This window comes from Rhamphochromis sp. 'chilingali' (assembly GCF_963969265.1).
Source record: "Rhamphochromis sp. 'chilingali' genome assembly, chromosome: 3".
Taxonomy (NCBI): Eukaryota; Metazoa; Chordata; class Actinopteri; order Cichliformes; family Cichlidae; genus Rhamphochromis; species Rhamphochromis sp. 'chilingali'.
The window spans coordinates 41,511,723-41,533,114 of NC_137931.1; the positions used below are offsets into that span (position 1 = coordinate 41,511,723).

The 21,392-nt window shown below is 43.5% G+C and overlaps 1 long non-coding RNA gene across 3 annotated transcripts in view; it reads left to right on the top strand.

Moving 5' to 3' along the window:
- The window catches only part of LOC308394251, a 42,160-nt gene extending 22,483 nt beyond the window's left edge, over window positions 1-19,677 (top strand). For all 3 annotated transcript variants that reach the window (XR_013971142.1, XR_013971143.1, XR_013971144.1), the window contains exons 3-4: window positions 5,670-7,158; window positions 19,083-19,677. This is a non-coding gene — a long non-coding RNA (uncharacterized lncRNA). The remainder of the gene's footprint in view (window positions 1-5,669; window positions 7,159-19,082) is intronic.
- Window positions 19,678-21,392: the final 1,715 nt, after the last annotated feature.

Consider the following 21,392-nt stretch of genomic DNA (forward strand, 5'->3'; position numbering starts at 1 on the left):
AAATTGTAGAAAATAGTGGCTAGTTCACTGAATGTGAAAGTTTTCTAAATGTTTTTCTACTTATAGGGAAAATGTTGGATTTCTTTTATGTGATTTTACTGGTCTGGCCCACATCGCCATACAATATATTTCATACCCCCTGATTGAATACAACATAACAACTTTGAATTTTCTTATAATCACCTTCTTAATCTTAACCTAATGAACTTATCTTGTAAATCCATCTTGTTGGGGCCCACCCTACTACATTGTGGGTTTTTCATAAACGTTACTGAAACTTTAGTGAAAAGATTTGTCTACCACTTAACCTGGTGACCCAAAATCTAAAATATTTGTAATGAATTGGGTGATAATCAAAATCGACAGTCACAACTTAAAAACTCTAAAAAGTGAACTTGACCTTGTTGGGTGGCAATGACTGTATTTATTTTCCTCTACTGTTGCCCATCTGTCTCCTTCCTTTCTATTCCTGATTGTCGTGTTGCTGTGTACCAAACTGGACATGCTTCTGCTTTCTATTTCTGACTGGCTATGAGTGGGCCGCTGCTTGGTGCCACTGAGTTTTTTTGTGTATCTATGTGTGTGTGTGTGGATGTGCAGGGTTGGGTCTAGCGAAGAGCATCCTCCTCTAGTGGAGTGGCCTGAGGGGATTTCTTTCATGAAGTCAGATAACATCCAGGCGACCCCCTCTTCCCTTTTTTATAAGAGTTCTTTAACCTTGATAAATGAAGTAGAGGCAGGAAGGGAGTGAGGGAGGGTGGGAGGAAAAAGTTGTGAGCTGTGTTGGGGGATGAGGCTGTGATGGAGAGAGAGAGAGAGAGAGAGAGAGAGAGAGAGAGAGAGAGAGAGAGAGAGAGAGACCAACTCCCCAGCCGGCTTGCTCTCAGGATCAATAATGCTCGGAGAGCTGCTGAGCACTCCTGTCTGGCAGCTCTACCATAGGGGATGGAAGGAATCAGGGGAAGAGGGGGAGGATGGGAAGGAGGGAAAAGCAAGAAAAGAAGTGTTGAGAAAGCCTCTCTATCCCCTCTTGTCACCCTATTTTGCGAAGAGGGGGAATTGAGGTGGATGGAGATGTAAAGATAGAAGGGAGCAGAGAAACACAGATGCAGGGTGGAGGGAAGCTAAAACCAGCACACCTATCCAGCTAAACCATGCCACACACCTACCTGCCCACCCGCCAGGGAAGCACACACTCCCGCACACACGTACACTTAGGTCTCCTTTTGCGTAGCCACAAGGTTACAGAGTGTCGATACAAACGCGCACAGCCCTCTGACAAATGGGATTTGGCATGTTCAATCAACAGTGCTGCCAAATCCCTGTTGTTAAGTGTTGCAGAGCCATATCTGTCTGCAGTGGGGCTAAGCTATGCTACCTGGGCCCGCTAACTGTCCCCTAAATATCCTCCATTAAACTCCTCGGTAATAGAATTATCTGCTGCATTTGTCATTGGATTTGAATGGACGTGTGTGCTGTGGCATAAATAGTGGACAGAGAGGGAGTTGTCACTTTGTGCACCTGTTATAAAAAAGGCTTTGGTACCTCCTCCAGCAGTGCCTCCAGGTCATCTGAACTCTCTTCCTTTTTTCTTTTACCCTCTTTTTCTTGATTTCCCTTCTTGGAATTTAAGTCTCTGGTCTCCCTCCTCCTGGCCATCTCTCCTGGCCTTTTTCCTGTCCTCTGTTAGACCTGATCCTTTCATCTTCTCTCCCCTAATCCTGTGCTAGAGAAGCCACCCCACACCCCCGCCTCGCTTCCCATTGCTCTCTTTTTAACTCCATGCCTCCTCTTATTTTAGTGTGTCCCTGTGCCCATTGTGTCTCTTTCGTTTCTTCTCTTTTTGCCTTCTTTATCCACCCTTTTATCATCCCTGCCTCTATATCTTCTCAGTCTCTCTCCCTGTGTCTTCCATATCACCCCTTCTCCTCTTCTCTTACCCTCGTCTATCCTTAATTAAGTTAGAGATCAGTTGACTGCCCCTATCATTGGTAGAGAGCGGGTTGGTCCTCCCATCCCAGGAAGGGGGTGTATTGTCTGTGCTGGTTGACCAGTGTAATCCTCCTCCAGGGACAAAGGGCACTACCCTTACTACCTCAGCCACCCCCAAAGGGCATTAGCCCCCTGATGAGTGCCATGCCCTGGCCTCCCCCTGCCATCCTGACAAACCAGCATCATACCGCTGGCTCTTCGCTGGTTTGGCTGCTGAGACTGAATGCAGATCACCATGGCAAGGATTTGTGTGTATGTATGATGATATCTACAGTTAAGTGTAGATAATTCATATATCATGTTCTTTCGGGAGGAGAGTATTTATTGTAGGGGTACATTATAGGGACCCTTTAATCCATATATTCTACACGGACACATCTGCTGTAAAACCACAGAGTTCTACTCTAAACCTCTACACAACCCCACATACTTCGCTCTCTTCTTCTCTTTTCTCTTTAACACACACACACACACACACACGCACACATTCACACAGGGAACAAGTAGCTAGGGTTGCTATGGGAACGGTTGGTCAGAGTTTACCAGAGGGGAAACAAACAAAGTACTGTTCATGAGAGCAGGTTGTTCTGTGCAGAAGGAGCAGTGATACTCTGAGAGCAGGTGTATGTGAAAGTGCGTGTGTCCAATTGTGGGTTGCGTGCTATCATGTCTGGTAAGTGATTAGATATGTGTGTGAAAACATTCATACTGTAACCTTTCACATTTGCATCCTCGCCTCCTTTTTTTTACTACGCCTCACCTGTGTTGGAACGGCTGATGAGGTAGAGGGTGACCTGATTAGGAGGTTGGGGATCCTTGACATACCAAATTCCTCCTGATGGTGTGCATGACAATTGCCTTTATAAAGGCATGGAATAAAGCGCTGTATGATAGTGTGTGAACGGGTGAATGAGGCTTGTAGTAAAAAGTACTTTAAGTGCTCAGTTAGGTTGAAATGGCAATATAGAAGTACAATTTACCTGTGCACTACCTTCATAAAATATTTGAAATTCTCAGTAAGGATGAGAATCTCAGAGTAACTCGTGGTATGATATTTAAAGTTAACATGATACAACAATTTTGCAAGAAACCTGCAGTAGTGGGTCTGATGAGTCAAATTGTCATGGGAATCAGTTTTGGATACCTGCATGTTTTTTTTTTTATTTGTTATATTTGGCACCGGTGTATTGATTACATATCAAGAGGAAGCCAGTAAAGTATTTATCCCACTCCTGCTGCTCAACGAGCCCATGTGGCAACACAGCCTTCAGTTAATTTTAATCAGAGTAATGAATTTATATGAAAAAGCAGAAAATACTCTGAAACAGACAAGAATTTTCATATTCAATTCATCTGGTAATGTCTGTCTTTCTCAGTTAATCATTTAGAACATCAAACAACAGTAAAGATTTTGATTGTGTCCAATCAGAAGTCGAATTTCCCAGAGGAACCCACCCGAGGGATTAATAAAGTTCTATCTTATCTTAAAACAACTTTAATGTTAAGACATGAAAGAGCAGTTTTTATTGATTGACACCAAGGATTAATACTCTTATAAATTTTCTTAACTCCTAATATCTGAGAGTGGATGAAAATGTGTATTTCTTTTCTTAAGCTGTTATTATGGGGAAATTACTTAACATTTTTAACTTATTTTGGAGGCAAACTTGATGCTAACCTGTCTCTCTATCCTATCCTACTGGTCTTTCTGTAGTTAAATAATCGAATCTGAGTCGCAAGAGCAACAGCTTTTGCCTAATTTTGGTCATTTCCATTTCTTCAAACATACGAAATGCATCTAAACTCTGAAGCACCACCCATATGGAAAAGATATATATAAATCTTATAAAGTTTGTATCTGTCTTGTGTGAAACTTGTATGAAAAGCATACAAGAGTGAAAACACATATAAGATCCCTTGAAAAATTATATAATGAAAGTTGTATGTTTTGGATACTTACTAAAACAATGTATGAAAGTAATGAGAAAGTGGCCACTTTCAGGAGTAAATCATGTAATCCTTATATGATTTACTCCTGAAAGTGGCCACTTTCATGAGTAATCACATATAAGTTTTTACTATTTCTTTTCCATATGGGCATGCAAACCTCAATTTTTCTTTCCATAAAAATGCCACCATGCAATCCATCTAGGTCCCCATCCCCTTTAATGTCTCTTTAGCCCTGCACTTGGCTGCTTGAGTAATATTTATTGCACAGTCTCTTTTAGCCTCAGTTTCTCCTTTTTATTCATTTCCCCCTGAAACAAACAAGTCCTGTGCCGCAAGGCAAAACGCATCGCCCCCCACCAACCCCACTACCTCCATCAGCCTTCCCCACCTTCTCCAACCCCTGCCCTCTTTCCTTCAGCACTGACAGATAGACAGACATACTGTTCTCTCTTTCTTTGCCTTTCACCTCTCAAACCTCCCTCCATCCATCCTGCCTGGACGGGTACAATGCAGGCGCTCTATCCTGCGGCAGGGAGAATGCAACCCTGAACTAACAATATCACCAAGGCTGCCTGAATGCCGCCGAGTCCCATTGTGCTCTGTCAGAGGGGAGTTAACACCCATGTCTGAGCCCAATGAATAGTATTATTGTGTCTGAGACATACACCGCACCCCGGGTCCCCATCCATGTCCCCGAACTCAACTCGCCTGCCCCCCCAAACTTGGCTCTCTTGTCCCAACAGTGTAGCCCCCCTCTCACGCCACTCTTGCACCCCCTTCGCTCTTTCCTTAACAGACAGCTCTAACTTCCAAAGCCTTGCCGGCCCACTGACTCTAAACCTCAGCACTTTACTTCTCTATTCCACTGGCAGTCAGCCCATGGGTTTTAGTCTGGTTTTTAGAACTGCAGAGGGGCTAAGAGAGGTGAAAAGAAGGGCTGTAGTGACTCTTGCAAGAGTATTTTGCAGATTGTGTGGTTCTGGCAGCATGTTGCAATGTGAGGTAGTGGGGGTTGAATTTGGCCATAGCTCTTTTTCTGTTGTGGAACACAATAGGACCATGGATCCTCAAAGAAATGTCTCCCCCCAACTGCTATTATCATAAGAAGAGGGCCGCTCAACCAATTTAAATAATTCTGGATGATACAAAAGCTGAGATGTTTTGTTTGGCAAGGTTTCTATAGAGCACCACTGGTCTGGCCAAAACATTCCCATTCCTTCACACTAACTGTGCCACAAGGTGGTGAAATATCCTGTCAGGTTTAACATTACTTTTGTTATTTATAATCATTAAGGGCAAATAAATATTACATTTTGCAAGCCTGTTCTGCCAAAGGAGCGGAAAAAAAGCATAGCTGTTAAAGACAAACTTTTCCCGTAAATATTTTTAATGTATTCTATTGACGCAGGAGTGATTTTTATAATGGGCCCACTCTTGCTATATTTTGCTATCTGCAGCACATCAGAATCTAATAGCTGAGAGTACCTTTTGGCAGGCAGTATCTCACTGCCTGACACACTTAACTCTCAGGCCTCAAATCCCCGCAGTTTCTGCTCTCTGAGGTTAGCAGGTTCATATTACCAGCTGAGTGAAGATGCCAGAATCCTCACCCCAGACTTCTTGCTGATCAAAGACCAGGATTGACATTCAGAGTGTGTAAAATCCTAAAAGTTAAGATTAACTTGTTTTTTTCTCCATCTCTGTCTCTGGTTGTTTGTGTACAACAGGAAGAGGAGAAGGAGGAGGAGGCAGCGGAGAACGAAAAAGAGAAGCAGAGTGGGTGGAAGAATGGAAAAAGAGAAGGATAGAAGCAGTTCGAGGAGGTGGTATCGAAGCGGGTGAACCCAGAGCAGGTGAACACAGCTGTGGATCGCCATGGGCTCTCTGGCTGCCTTCCTCCTGTGGCCCCGGTGCTGCATACAGGGGTCCCGGTGAACCAGCAGGGGCCAGCCAAAGCTGCGGCAGAGTGGGCAGGCTAGGCCAGCCAAGCCAGGAGAGAGGCAGGTGAGGCGGGTGAGCCGAGCTCTCATTCCCGCCGGCTACGAGCCTCCTCGGCAGAGTGGAGCAGCGCGGAGTAGCAGAAATCAATACAGAGGAGAGAGGCTAGCAGAGGTTGCCCAGCACCGCCTGCAGGCCTCGGAGCCCAGGGACCAACCACCACTGCTCCCAGCTCCTCTTTCCATCTCTCTTTCTATCTTTCTCCAGCAGTCCCACCACCATCTAGGGCCAGGGCCCTAACCTTGGAAGTGCCCCACACGCTGTGTGTGTGTGTCAGTGCACGCACATGTGTGTGTGAAACAGAGAAAAGGGAAAGGGAAGAGACAGAGAAGCAGTCTTTGTGTGTGGTTCAGCTGGAGGGTTTTTACTTGGTCCAACACCACTTCATAAAACTTTGTCAGAGAGACGTGGAGACAGCAGGAGAGGCAGAGAAGAAGAATGAGACAGGACGTCGAAGGTCTCTTTTCTTCCACCTGCCTCCCTCTTATTACTCATTCCATCTTAACCGTTTGAATAAGGATCTGTCTGAGCAACCTGCTCAGTCCCACTTCCCAGCACAATATTCGTAAGATCTCATGAGCCAGGATGAAAGGACAATTTGAACTTTTTCTCTCATCCGCTATATCAGACACAACCTGTCTTTTCGTCTTAGATTTTCTTACCCTCACTACAGCAGCTCCCATAAGAGGATATGGCAGTGCAGTATTGATCTATAAGGTGGAAGAGAGGAAGGCGGGCCTGGGCTTTCATACCTCTCTCTCACTATGTGTGGGGAAATAGCACCTGAAGTCCACTTACCGCTGTGCAGCAGGGATCCCATGGCAGCACAAGTGAATGGCTGCTAATTGAATGAGAGATGAAAAAGACAGTAGTTTTAAAAGTGCCATGCCCTCAATCGTCTGCCTTCGTTTTCATCTGACTTTTTGTCTCCTCCACGTACGCAAAAGTCCTTCCCCACACAGACACTCACTATTCAGATGTTTAAGCTAAATTGCCAAAATAATCACAAATGAAAAGCTGGTTTGACATCAGCGTGAATGTGCAGACCTTTGTACAAAAGAGGGGAGAAACAAGTCGAATTTTTATCCAGCGATAGTGAGTGTCACGACACAAAAAGATACTGTACATGTCTGAGGGCTGGAATGACACTAAAGGACAGGTGGAGAGTTTCCCAAGAATGCAAATGTGCGGTGATTACGATGGGATTCTTATTTCCTGGTGAGTACAATGTCACGGTTTCGTTCTTCATTTTTATTAACACAAGCCACTCTGTTAGTGTGATAACCATATTGAACTAAACTAAAAGATAGCATAAGATACCATCTCTGCTCGGAGGACCACGTGTGTTTTTCAAGTGAACTCAGAACATGTTGTGTTGTAGATGATCTCCACAGTCTGCGCTGTGATCACACTGTCACCGACTGTTGGAGTAGCTCGTTGTTGTTGACTGTACCAGGCAGGGCATTAAAGCACAATTCCCCCTCGCCTGCCAATCTCCTGGCACACACAGAGAAACTGGCGCCTCTCTACATCTCAGCCTGGCAGCGATTACAAAATGGCCGATTCCTGTCTGCCAGCTGTCTCCCTCAGCCAAGATGGCGCTCACTCTCTTTTTAATGCCCGCTGTTTGCCATCTGCCCTCTAATTGTTAACGGCTATGCAAATATCTTGTAATTGCCTTTGCATGCGCTTGATACTTAACCCCTCCCCATCGGTTGTAAATAATGGTGGTAGCGTAGACGGAATAAAAAGAAACACAACCCTGTGCGGTTGCTGATTGAATACACAGCAGGAACAATTAGCAAATGAATGTTGCCTGTAGTTGCTCTGCTCTTTACTTCTCTTTAAGCTCACCTTATTCTGCATGCAAATCACCGATGCTGTTGCTTTTGATGCTAGCTGAAAAAAATAAAGCGGCACCTCGTCTTTCTGTCGCATTCAGAGACGCTCATGTGTCTTCTCATTGTGCCATATGTGGCATCTGTGGTTGGCTGCATAACCAGGGTACCCTGCCTCCTCTGACAGGCAAAGCCCACACTGTAAAGGGGAGCAGGAGCGAGGGAGAGGCATAACATAATGACCTCATTAGCATGCTCAGCACTCCCTGCTATAGGCCCTGGTGCGCCGCTGCGCCGTGGGACCCACCGGTGTACGCCCTTCTCACAGCACTCAGCATGCAACATTGTGTTCTCCCCACACAATGCGGCGCTTCATACAGGCTTTATTACGCCTTGTCAAAGCACAGGGGGATCAGGGGTATCAGTGCAGAAGCAGCAGGATACTCGCTGTGTACGTGGAACAGGAGATGTATTGGTGCTTTATGGTCTTAATGTGGTGTTAGCTGTGCTGATGGATCCTCTGTTGCTGCTGTTGTGCATTGATATGTGTGTGTTTATGTTTGTGTGTGTGCTTCTCTGCGCCCCCATACTTGTGTGCGTTTGTGTAATTGTTCGTTTCATTGTCAGCTCCCATGGCATTCGTGGCAGTTTTCACCTGTCAGTGCTAATTATTGGAAAGAGTGATCTGGTGAATCATCTATGTCCTGGAAATAGGCTATCAGCCACCCTGCAGACCTGCTGTATGGCATCTGTTGTCGTTCTGTAGCAGCGTAGCTTTTAGCTTCACAGTGAGGACTGTAGGGTGACACCACTACATATGGGCTCTCTCTCTCTCAAGAATATGACAAGATGACAGATCAAAGCATACATATTTACGTTTTTTTTTGTTAAGTCGGAGAGGTTTAAGCCAACACTAAAACAAAATCGGAATTCTTTTTTCTAGATAAATCATATCTCTTAATGAATGTTTATTATTGTGAGATCAGACACAAAAGGACACATGCTGACAGTTAAATGTAGGTTTTACAGTAAAACAATTCACACAACTATTAAAAGCATAAAAAAACAGCAAAAGACCCAACAACGATAAGCACTGACGTACAAAATATAAAAATTGAAGTACCGTGGTTGTCCCCAAAATAAATTTTTTGAAATCTGTGGTGCGATTACTGCTGAAAATTTTAATAGTGTAGTAACCACTGTTGTCTTTTATCCCTCCTAAAAAGGCTGGTTCATCCCCGTTATCATCTCCTCTATCAAACTGAGGCAGTTTTAATCAAGCCTCTGTCTAATCAGTCCACAGTGACATTGATGAGACTGAGGTAGAGTGGAGCGGGTTAGGATAAAGAGCCCATGCTAGCAGTGGTTAGCCTAGGTGGGGTGACGCTACAGTATCTTTTGTGGGGAAACAGGCAGTGGAGAGGACTAAAATCCTCTCTCAGCAGGGAGGCAATAACAACCGATGCAAGCTAGATTGAACTTTTTATAGAATTTTTTGATGATGTTCCTAGGTTAATAATTTTGTCTAAATTCTTGCTTTGGAATTGAAACATACCTGGGTTTCAGAAACAGTGTAGAGGAGAGAAAATAAAAGAGGCAGAGCGAAGAAAATCAGTTTGAATTTGTTCAAATCTCTCATGCAGTCTTAAATATGGATGTGTGTCAAGTGTTTCAAAGAAGAAAGAGAGACGCGACTGGATCACGAGGAGCTGAAAGGGTGGGGCCATCGTATTTTTCGTATTCAAAACTACAAGGACGACCATATGGTATGAAAAGCAACCGATGAGCACGATACCTCACCGCATATGCCAGTCAGCCATCATAAGTGACACGTACTGGCTTATGGAAACATACTGCATGAACACACACACTTTCATGTGTTCGTTCACGCTTACTCACAGAAAAAAAATGGGGAGGAGGGGGGGCTCCACAATGCCATCCCCTGCAGAAAGCTTTTATGTTAATCACAGTTAGGGCCCTGTGTCTTACTTACAGTGTTGCAATTATGCATAATTCAACACACAGACAACAGGCAGGACAGTACAGTAGACCTTGGTTTAGGCGGCACCGCCTGTGGTTGAATGTGAGACACTAAATTGAGCAGAATAACAAGACTCGCCTTTTTCTTTTAAGGCTAAAGGATATATTGAGGTTCCAAATGTTTTCATTTAAATGTTTTTTTAACTAATATTCATGATTCAAATAACTATATAAAGTTTCTAAATTTAAACATTACTAAAACTTTATATTAAAATCATTCTTAATAGATGATTTAACATTTTATTTAATCAGAGTGAGATCTGCTCAAATACACGAAAGATCAGCATCACTACTGTAGTACAGCATAATTTTCCCTAAATTGCATTAACTGAGAAGTTTTTAGGGCATTTTTTTGTGCAGTCTTCATTGGAGTGACTCTTATGTGGACTGTTCATTTGTGTGCGAGAGAGTGTCGTTCACTCCACTGCAGCTTTTCTCATTCTGACTGCCCATTGCTTTTTATTTGCTTAGGTATTGATTGAATGTGGTGCACCCTCTGAAGTAATAGTTGCTGAAAGCATTTACAGCCATCACTCAATTTATCCTGGCCAGTTTCACATGTCGTTCTTTTTCTGGTTATGACCAAACAAATAAGTCATCAGTTCTGTCTAAGATCAAATTATTATTCAAGTCGAAAATGAAATGTAGACACATGTGCGCCGAGGTTGCGGCAGTAGGTAAATTTGCAATTTTTATGTGCATTTTGTGCAGTTTTTTTCTTTACTATGCTCAAATGCATGAATTTTATTTTGCAGAGATTATCGAGCTGAAGTGATCACGAAAGCTTCTAGCTGCAATTATTGCCGCGCATTCATGTTCAGCAGAAGACTGATCTCTATTCATTTCAAGCATTGCAGTTTTCTATTTAAATGACAGCCATTATTTCCTAAAAAGTGAGTCATTTAAAATATTGAACCTCTTTCAGTTATAATGATAATTAAGGTAATTGGTTGAACAGGCTAAGATCTTTTTCAGGCCATTTTATTTGCCAAGATACACTTGATAGACCAAACTAAATTCACTTCAATGATACTCAAGCAAATTCCTTATGTGAAACTACCCTTCTTAGGAAGTAATTCCTGAGTCAAGTGCTGCTGCTGTGGTTTCCTCGGAGCTGCAACACTGAGCCCCAAGTCTGATTATAGACTCAGGGAAAAACAGTCAGGCATTTATCCAAGTCACTGATTATGTCATTTCAACAGGCTGCAAACACTCAGACTGGGTAGACAGCTCTGAGGGGAGAATTATGAAGCCGGACTGGAATGGAGGCTGTATGAAAAGGAAATGAAAATGGAGTAGTGCTGTATGTGTGATTAAACTGCCTGCTTACCAGCAAAAGGCCACGCTGGTGTAACACAGGCCTGAGATTTGGCCATAATGAAAATGTGAAGGTGGTGGGGTTTGAACCCTCTGAATGATGTGTATGAGCACACACACACACACAGACACACTCTCTGGTGGCTGCACATGAGTTATATAGTGTATGTATGTGCTCAGGTTGAATGGTTTATATGATGGCCCGTTAAGAAAGACCACAGATGTAATTTGAGACACAAAGCACAGAAGAATAATTCAAGGAAAAACATCCTTCTCCAGTTAAAGAAAAAACAATTTAAAAAAATAAAAAAATTTGTAGGTGACATGCAAATTAGACCACCATGCCCACATAAATATTACATTTAACCATTTGGATTCAGAGCCAGAATCCCAGTCATGAAGCGTGGGAACAGACTAAATTAGGAGGTGAGGGGTCTGTGCGGTGGAGGGGGTTTCAGTTAGTTCACGGCCAGACACCCCAGCTGCACTGACTTCCATTCAGAAACAGGTTAAGGAGGACCTCAAAGGTCAAGGTTAGAGGGAGTGGGGGGAAAGGGGTCATCACTGCAGCATAGAGCAATGTGTGTGTGTGTGTGTGTGTGTGTGTGTGTGTGTGTGTGTGTGTGTGTGTGTGTGTGTGCCATTCATCTGTCGTGCGTTCCTTGCTGGCTGGTTCACTTGTCTGTAAGCTGACTGCATGTTTGCTTAGTTTATAAGCTGCTTCTTATTGCCTCGCTCCAGGGACAACTTGAACAGAGAAGCAAGGGAACCCAACCCCCTTCTGTCAGCCTCTGGCCAGTTTCCAGCCGGCCCTGAGCCAAATCGAGCCAGAAATCAGACCTGCAGCCTAGTACACCCCCTGGTCAAACAACCCCCAGTGAAACGCAGTCAAACCTAGTCAGACACTTTGACAGCCCCCCCCCCCCCCCCACCCCCCCACCCCCCCGTCTGTCTCAGTCTGCTGCCTTCTGTAATTTAGCATGTTGGCTCAGGATTAATCAAATGTGCATACCTTAATCAGAAATATCTTTCATTACATGTCACTTTGGAAAGCCTTGAATGGACACATGTAGAAAGAAATATAATTATGAATTAGCAAATGTAATAGATAGATAGATAGATAGATAGATAGATAGATAGATAGACAGACATTGACCATAGACCATGCGCTAATTTGATGTGCCATCATCTTCATCATATGGCATTTTCTTTGGTATCGAAATGCAGCAGATCACTGCCATTTCATTAAATCATCCAGGAGGTGAGTCCATGATCATGTGGCACATTAAGCAAGTTATGTTTGACATGAGCAGTGTAACCCCTTTAAGAGGAGGGACTGCAGCACATGAGGAGAGGAGAAAGACAGGATGTGGAGGCAGATGAGGAACAGAGAGGACAGTGGAAGTGAGGGAAGAAATGGAGAGAAGCAGAGCCACAAGCTAACCCACCCTGCGGTTGCCTGCTTCCATTCTTCATCGGGTACTTATGGTTCATTAGACTGTCTGAAAGAAAGACCCGCTTTCCCTCATCACCTCAATAGACTAGTCCCCCTCTCTCTTCCATAGCCTGGAGGGTTCTCCTACAAAAAAAAAACCTCCCATACCCTCGTTTTCCTTCTCATTTCTGCCTCCGTCTCTTAATCGTCTCAACTCGCCCTGAAATCAAGCTTAGTAACAGCAGTTTTGTGAGCCCCTCTGGTCCACCCCCCCACCCCCCTGCTTCCATCTCCTATCATCCTCCGATCCCCACCAGCTCCCCTTCTCTGCTCATTCACTCACCTTGGTCAGACACACCACCCACCCACTGCTTAAATCCCTATCAGCATGTCAAGTAAATGTCTTCCCAGCTGGGGTTGACGCACACACACACAAACGCACATGCTGAAATATAAATGCACTACACACACAATCTTTTGCTTGCTTCTGGGGTTTAGCCTTCCTCCCTGCTGACCCTTTTCACCCCTGTTTTGCTCTCTTCCCCTTCCCGCCGACTTTCTTTCCCCCTCTGCCTCTCCTCAGGCACCGATCTGACAGGATGGTTTGGCTAGCTGACTGTATGTGCAAGAGGTTTATCACAGAGCTTCACTGCACTCCTTCTGTTGCCTGCCTGTTTTTATTTTCAAAATTAAAGTGCTTTCTCCAAAAGCCACTCGGTACCTTAGGCCATGCTTACCTTTACATCCCATCTTTTTGATTAAAAGGTTAGTGGAATCCTATCCTCTAAATTTGTTACAGTAAAATCTGGTCAGTTTATCTTCTAATACAATCTCCAGCTGCAATATCTGGGCTGTGTGTTAAGAAATAGCTCTCATATCTGCCATATTTTGAAGTCGCTCTACTGCAGAATACTTATTTTTTCCAGAAGGGATGTAATATGAAGCCAGGAATGTTCTTTAACACAGGTTTTTGCAATTTTTCTTTGCAGATTCCTTTTTCAGATGAATACTTTAAAAAAATAATGTTTTGTTATTAATTTTGCATTATCTACCATAGTTACATCTTTCACTAAAATGTTGTTGCTGGGAGATTTAGAAATATATTTTGATGAAGGCATCTATGATTTGAAGAGATCAGGTTCACCTATCGCGAGAGAACCTTTGTTTGTTTGCAAATGGCTGCGGTTGTTTATCGTAGTATTTAGGGAATAAGAGATTTCCTTATTCATCTAAATTGTCACAAACCTAGTCTTGATCTAATCTCCCACCAGCTGAAGTCTTAGCCTCCTGGGTTGTAAAAATAATTTGTGCAATTTGAGTTTGTTCATATACACTGCTGATATCATTAACATACAGGGGGGGCAGTCATTACTGAGCTCCCAGCAGACCGCAAAACAAAAATCTCACCCTGGTTCTTCTCAGAATAAGTGACCGTTTCCCGTTTGAAGCAACCCCCCACCCTTTGTACCACATTTCAATCATTACGCTGATTTTTGGGGACAATGACGAGCAAAGGCGAATTCTCAGCAGTGCCTCAGTCAACATACCACAATCTTTATGTAAATGTATTCAGATGCATTCTCAGCCCTCTAGACCATCATCTCTGCTGGGTGGATGTGGTGGAGGCTGTTCAGTCTTATCTTCTCCTGTAGCAGGCTGAAAAACGCGCAGCACGGTTGGTGAAGCATATTGCGAGGTGGACCCCTGCCAACGTGCGTGAGAAACCCCTATTAAACCCTATGTTTATATTGGGGTTGTGATTTACAAATGTGCGTTTTCGTGCCTTAAGGCATGTGCACCCCCTATGCCGTTTTGCTTTTTCATCAGGCGCACAGCAGACAGCAATAGAATAGCGAGGACGGGTCCTTGCTGCGTGTGGAAGGGGAGGGGAATAAGAGAGAGATAGAGAAGTGTGCATGTGTGCATTTTCATCTTATTAGGTGCTCTTCTCTGGAGCTCGGTATTCTGCTCATATTGAGATATTTCCTGAGCATGCTGACACAATTATGCACGCCAAGCAACTGTGTATGGCTGTGCTCCTTGACTCCGGTTCATCTCTAATGCGCTGAACTTGACACTCAGCAAGTTCATTGTTATTCATTTCACTGTCATCCAGGGTGCCCTGCGAGACTGTCCAAGTCTCCAGCCTAGGTTGTCCTGGCAGGACTGTGTTTGTCACACAAGTGTGCACACACACAAACATCCACACAAACCTATTGTTTCAGCATCAGGATGGTTGTAGTCCTCCGGGTAAAGGTGTGTGCTGACTGGATCGGAGGATGCAGTGAGATGGTGCAGTTTGTCTGTGACTTAGTAGCACCGCGTTGAGCTGCAGCAAAGTTCAGATCTCTGGTGAATAGGCGCAACGAGAGCAGATGTACAGTTTTTCTGCGTAGGCTGATATTTGTTTCATTGAGGTGAGGAGTTGGATTTGAAATATTAAAATGTCATTTTGTGTTTGACTTCAGCTTTTTCGTTTTTGTGTTCATTTTATGTCACCAAATTAAAAACCATTAAACCATTTCTCACTCAAACACCCTTAAAATAAGTGTGTTCTTCCCCTCTTGTTTTCTTGCCCTTTACTGTCTCCTTTCTAGGGTTTTTTTTTTAACTTTCTCCTTCTGTCACTAGAAAACCAGGGGCTGCAGTTTGCTTAGCCGAGTCCATAAAGAGGCATCTTAAAAAGCTGTGTTAACAGACCAACAAAGCTTTAAATGTGCCCCCCTCTGTGAGAGGGTGGTTCCCATAGGGATGTGGCGTGGCGCTCCATTGGTAGGCTTCTATCCGGCTTCTCATTCAGCCCAACGCTCAGTCACGGTCACTTATGGTAGGAGGAGAAATCACACAATTCAGCCTAGGCCTGATCCAATGACATGTTTTTTTAATGAGGTGGCTCTATGTCTTTGTTTGGGCACCAAATTCAAGTCCAGACCTGAGCAAGTCCTGCTGAATAAGATGCAAGGCCATGGCCGGGCACAACTTAGCACACAAAAAACCCACAAAGAGCTGAGCTTCTGTTGAGCTAGTGAATAGGTCTCTACTTTCACACTGCTCCTCTGTGAACATGACAAGCAAGCAGGGCCATACTTAATTTTAACTTCTTATTTCTGATGGGAGTTTTAATGTAGCATTTGTTGTCCCCTTAGCTTGAGGACAAGCTCAAAACCCTTATATATATTTTATCAGGATTCAGTGGCACTCAAAGGAATTGCCTGGAAGCTAATTTTACACCTTCTAGTTATTTTTTCCAGGGTCATACACCAACGGATTTCTTTCTTTTTCATTTTCGCCAGCCCTGGTGTCTTTTTCAGAAAACGCCACACCATATATCACACATATGTGCATTTGTCATACGGCGTGTGTACATCTGCAAGCATGCCAGGCGCTCACTGGTTTGTATGTTCAGGGGTGAGGACTGTCATTAAACTGTCTGCCTGCATCACTAGACTCAACCATCACCCAGGCTGGCTGTCCATTCTGCTTCATGCTAGGTCTTAGAACAACACACACACACAGTCAGATTCACTTGGCCTGTAGCCAGGATTCACATACACAAAGCATACAGTCTGCCTCTTCACATTGATATGAAAGATTACATTAGCAAATACAGATATTTTTATGTTCATGCTGCACAAGTTTCATTTTAAAGTTTCATTTTTTTATTCAAATTTCAAGCCAAAAAATTGAAAAAAGTGATGCTTCATAGATTTTTTATATATATATATATATATATATATATATATATATATATATATATATATATATATATATATATATATATATATATATATATATATATATATATTTTTTTTTTTTTTTTTTTTTTTTTTTTTTTTTTTTTGCAGGAAAAACTCTTTGAAAATATTAGTTGTGGTCATACTCCCAACCTGTCCAGCTTGTGAAGCCCTAAAATGAAGCGGTGTCCATTTGTGACCCCCTCATAATAAAAGAAAATTAAATGAAAAGGGATTTTTCTTTTCAACGTGTTTTTAGGTCAATTATTTCATAGACATATAGAGGTAAAAAAAAATCTGTTTCTTCTTGTCTCTTTAACCAGGGTAGCATTTTTTTTCTGTAATGTTAAATAGGTTCATAAGGCCAGGTTACCACTTCCAATTTCAACAAATGAAAAGAAAAACTAAGGAAATTTTGTTACTTAAAAATGAATAAAAATGTGCATATGAAAAAAAAACCCTTTTAAATGTTTTGCCAAGTTAAGTACACTACAATAAACCACAGTCTGCCCACTGGACCTGTGTGCCCAAGTGCTAAAGCATCCTTAAACCCTCTCATACAGCCAACCCATCAGCCGGGCTACTTGTCTCTGATTTAGTCCGACTCTGTTCTTTGCTCATGTTCAAGGCTGTGGTAATGGGCTATTAGTATGCAGAGAAGCAGACAGACGGCCCTGTGGATCCAATAGGTAGCCAGACTGGAGAAGTAGGCTGGAGTGGGGGGAAAGAGCATGTTGTTCACTTCTCCTCCTTCTATCCTCCCGCTCCCCTTCCATCACCCTTTCTTCGCCTCGTTCCCCATGCCCTGTCCCAAACCTTAATGGGACGTCAGACGGACAGCCTCGCCTGAATTGAGAAGGGACAACAGCCTGCAACCCCCTTGTTGTCTTTCCAAAAAAGAGACTCCCCCATCCCCCTCTTTCCCCCATGCCCCATTTGCTCTCACACGGCTAGCACCCATAGCTGCTCTCCTCAGTTCTCAGGGCTATTGAAGGGGTTCCAGACACCCTCCACTCTTCAGCCCCTCAGCCTAACTCTGCATAAATTAGACACGTCTCCCTGGTGCCTCGTCAGCCGCTCGGGGCACGCCTGGCCCCAGGTCTGCCATCTTCCAATCTGCTGCTCTTGCCCCCCCTCATGCTGTCACCTTCTGTCTCCCCATCTCCACCATCTACTGTATTTTATCAGTCCTCAATCTTCTTCTATATCATCTTGAGAATTGTGTCCAAGTTCTTCCAAAATCACAGTCACTACCCCTTCTGCTTCTGCTTTTGTCAATTTTCCACTTCCTTTTTCTTCTTTTTTTCCCCCTTAAATCCCCTGACACACTCACTCCTACCTAACCCGCTTTATATTCTCCACATTCTCTCTGTCTGCTTTTCTTATCCTGCTAGCAGTTTCTTATCCATATCTACCAAGCCTTTTCCTCTCCTCTCCTCTCCTTTCCTTTCCTCTCCTCTCCTCTCCTTTTCAGCCAGGATATTGTTTACATCTGTCTTGGTAATCACCGACAGAGCCTCTCTAGACCTCACAGATGTTGCAATAATACAGGGGATTAGAAGGCTTAACACTCTGGCTTATTTAGGGAGTTTTCCCAATGGCGTGGTAGCGAAGCTCGTCAGCTCTTCTGAATTTGACCTTTTTTCTGTTTCACTCACTAGTGCCGAGATCCTGCAGTCTCTCTCCTCTTTGATTTGTGATTTTTCTCTCTCTCTCTCTCTCTCTCTCTCTCTCTCTCTCTCTTTTTTTTTACAAGAGTCAGGCATGCTGATTTCTTTCCCAGATTGGTCCTCTGGGCTCCCAATTCCAGCAGATACATCAGTTGTTTGGTTTAAATAACAGCTAAAATACTTTATATACTCTATGACAGGAAGGACATGCTATCTTTTTTATTCACAAGCCCTTTAATCCGGTGTCATAGTAGCTATCTTACATACTGTATGAGTTTATCCTTGGCATCCTCTAGCCTTGCAAGAATAACAACCCAGTGTAGCTAGGTAGCTATGTGCTAGCTTCTTTCGTTGCTCACTATGATGAGGGCTGGACCTCCCGCGTCTCCTCTGGTCTCCTCTTTACTTCAGCATTGAACGATAATTGGATGGCCTTCTCAGACTCAGCATCTCTGCTGCCCCTCTCTGCTGTACAACGCCACTCGTGTTTTATGACCAAGCAAATCCTGCATCTGAGACTGTGTGTGTGTGCGCGCCTGTTTGGGTCAATGTATTTCTGTCTGGATTCTAATCCCAAAGGTGATATTAGTCTCATAGGGGGCAACCCTTCCCCCTTAAGCACGCGTGTGTGTGTGTGTATCTGTGTTTGTGCTTCAGGCATTGGGGTCAGCCAGGAAGCCCAGACAGGGCTCTATCTTGACCTCTGACCCATGACTGTCTGCTTGCTCAGGGGTCATGCACATTCGCGATGCAGACAGCTGATAGACGCACAAACACACGGACATGCACTTGCCTTCATGCGCCCTCCCCCATCTAGTAAACATTAACAGTTTGGTATGTCTGGGGTGATGATGACAAAGGCAGCATCATCGTCACTGCATATCTGCAGAGAGCTCATGTGATTTAAATAAAGTACATCTTCATGTGAAACAGCTCTTCCTGTTGGTGGTTTTCTGCAGAAATCCCCATATGCTTAATTAACATACACTAAAGGACACTTGGAATTAGAAGAATATTTCTGGACTAACTGCACAGTTTTGCATTGCATGCAGTATTGCATTTTCTATTCACTAATGAGTCTCTTTTTTACATGCTTGTATCTTCACAGATGCAGTCAGAAAAGCCACCGTGAAGATAAAATTGACTCTTGAGCTTCCACCTGAATAACAAAGCGTGCACGCTATCTGTAGCCAATTTCTTTGAACACGTTTAGCCTTGGCCACATATGGAAAATGCCACCTCTACACCTGCAAGAGCAGTCACTTAGACACACATCATTAGAGTCTGATTATCCTCTGTCTAGGCGCTCGTCTTTGTGGATGGTAACAGGTAAGTCAGTGCTGCTTCTAAAAGGTAAGTTTAGAGGTTGAATCAATTTAAGTGCTGTCTAAAGTGTAAAATGGAGCTTCCGAACAATATTTTCCAAAATTAGTTTCATTAGATATGAATTACTATATTTGAGACCAATTTTAGGTCGGAGATTGGATGAGACCACAAGGGGTCTTTCTTTTTCACTCTGTAATTTACATTCAAGTATTTGATTGTAAAATCATTCAACGAGAGTTTGCTGTTGTTGAATTACTTTCCTCTTTGCTGGTGCGACATTATGTACACATGTATATTTAGAGAATCTTTTTCTATAAAGAAATACGTTCATCACAAAACACTGAACGATATTGCAAAATGCCAAAAGTGTTGTTCTAATGGGATATTCATATTTTGAATAAAGTTGATCAATTTGTGAAATGAAAAACTGCCTGTGTTGGGTTTTCTTTCTACTGAAGTATCATTTTTATATCTGCCAGAAATGTTTGTTTTTAATAGTTGTGATTATACCTGAAGCATACAGTAAAGTTATAGGACTGATCATGTTTCATATTTTCAATAATGTCAAATAATTCAATAAAAACACAAACAGCAATAATTTTGGTATTACTTTCCAAAGCTTGATATGTCTTATTGCTCACTGGAATTTACTTTGCCAATACACTATGCTCGCTCCTAATTACTTTTTCCAAATGACTTCTCTAACAAATATGCTCTTTAGTCTTGTTGGGGTCCAATTTGCTAGAAGCTACAGTTCCCAGCTGCCTTAGGAAATCATTTGGCCTACTAAAAAAATATCTTCCACTGTGGGTTTTGGCCACTGTTATTTGTGGCTAAAACCCACAGATAGAATCAGACTGGGAAAGTTTTGAGAGGTGTTTAACAAATTTCTGGTTTCGCCACTTTCACAGGCTTTAATGACAACAAACACACTGAGCTTGATCCTTTAGCACAGCACAACAAAGCACAGATGCTTCATTTTCTGAAGCTATAGGAACCTGTTTATTTAGATTACTCTGATTATTCCAGCAGTGGCTGAAGGGTTGGAAGGGGAACAGTTAAAGCAAGTGGCCTAAATCTGTAGTGTCAATTAGGTGCCTTTGTATGTGAGCAGCAGGGGTGTTGAAGCGAATTGCTGAAGCTGAAGGAAACTCTGAACAATGATACACATTTATAACCGCATACACACGCATACACAGGCATCGGTCCTATTTTTGTGGAGATCACACCTCCTTTTGTTTTCCCTCAACAGCCAGTAGAGGCAATGCCCCAGTGCCCCCAGTGTGCTCCAGTGCTCTGGGTGAAATGGGCTCCCATGCTCTCCTTTCAAGCCCCCTCCCCGCACTCTCCCCCAACCATGCTGTCCCCTCGCTCACTCCAGGCTTCCCAGCCCTCGGCCTCCCCGTGAGTGGTCCTGACCTGAAATTAGGCCCAGGCAAGCCACCGTGGCCAGACCGGCATAAAAGGAGATCTGTGTGTGTTTTCGTGTGTATGTGTGTGCACCATGGCCCTGAAAGAAAGTAGGAGATTATCCCATTCTGTGTGTCCAGTCACCAGTGCCGTATTGACCACAGTGGGCCACCCAGGGAGCGTCCAGCCAGCCGTGAGATGGCCTGATATACATGCTTACTGGCCGTGCTAGATTCCCTCACTCTCACCGGGGAGAAGGCCGAGTCCTACTGGCTGAACTCTTTCTAAAGACACTGTATGTGAAGTGACCGACCGTGCACAGGCACACACACACACACAGCTGCTGTCATACACATACACGCACATGCATTTCGTCGTAGCCTCTGTACAGTGAAAGACATTGCCATCAGGTCGTTTTCTGTGTCCTGTGAGGCGAGGCGGAGGTCATTGGGAAGGTGGAAAACCTCTTTAATGGTGGCAATGATACCATAACACCTATAGATAGAGTTACGGATCATGTCACATAAAGTCTGTATACAGGTTACAACTCTGACAGCGAGGCCTGCTCCCTCCTGATGGCAAATGTGAAGACAAGCGTAAAAACACACACACACAAAAGAAGGTTGTGTAAAAAAATAGAATTGGTTGTTTTTATTTTACATGTAATTACATTTATATATTT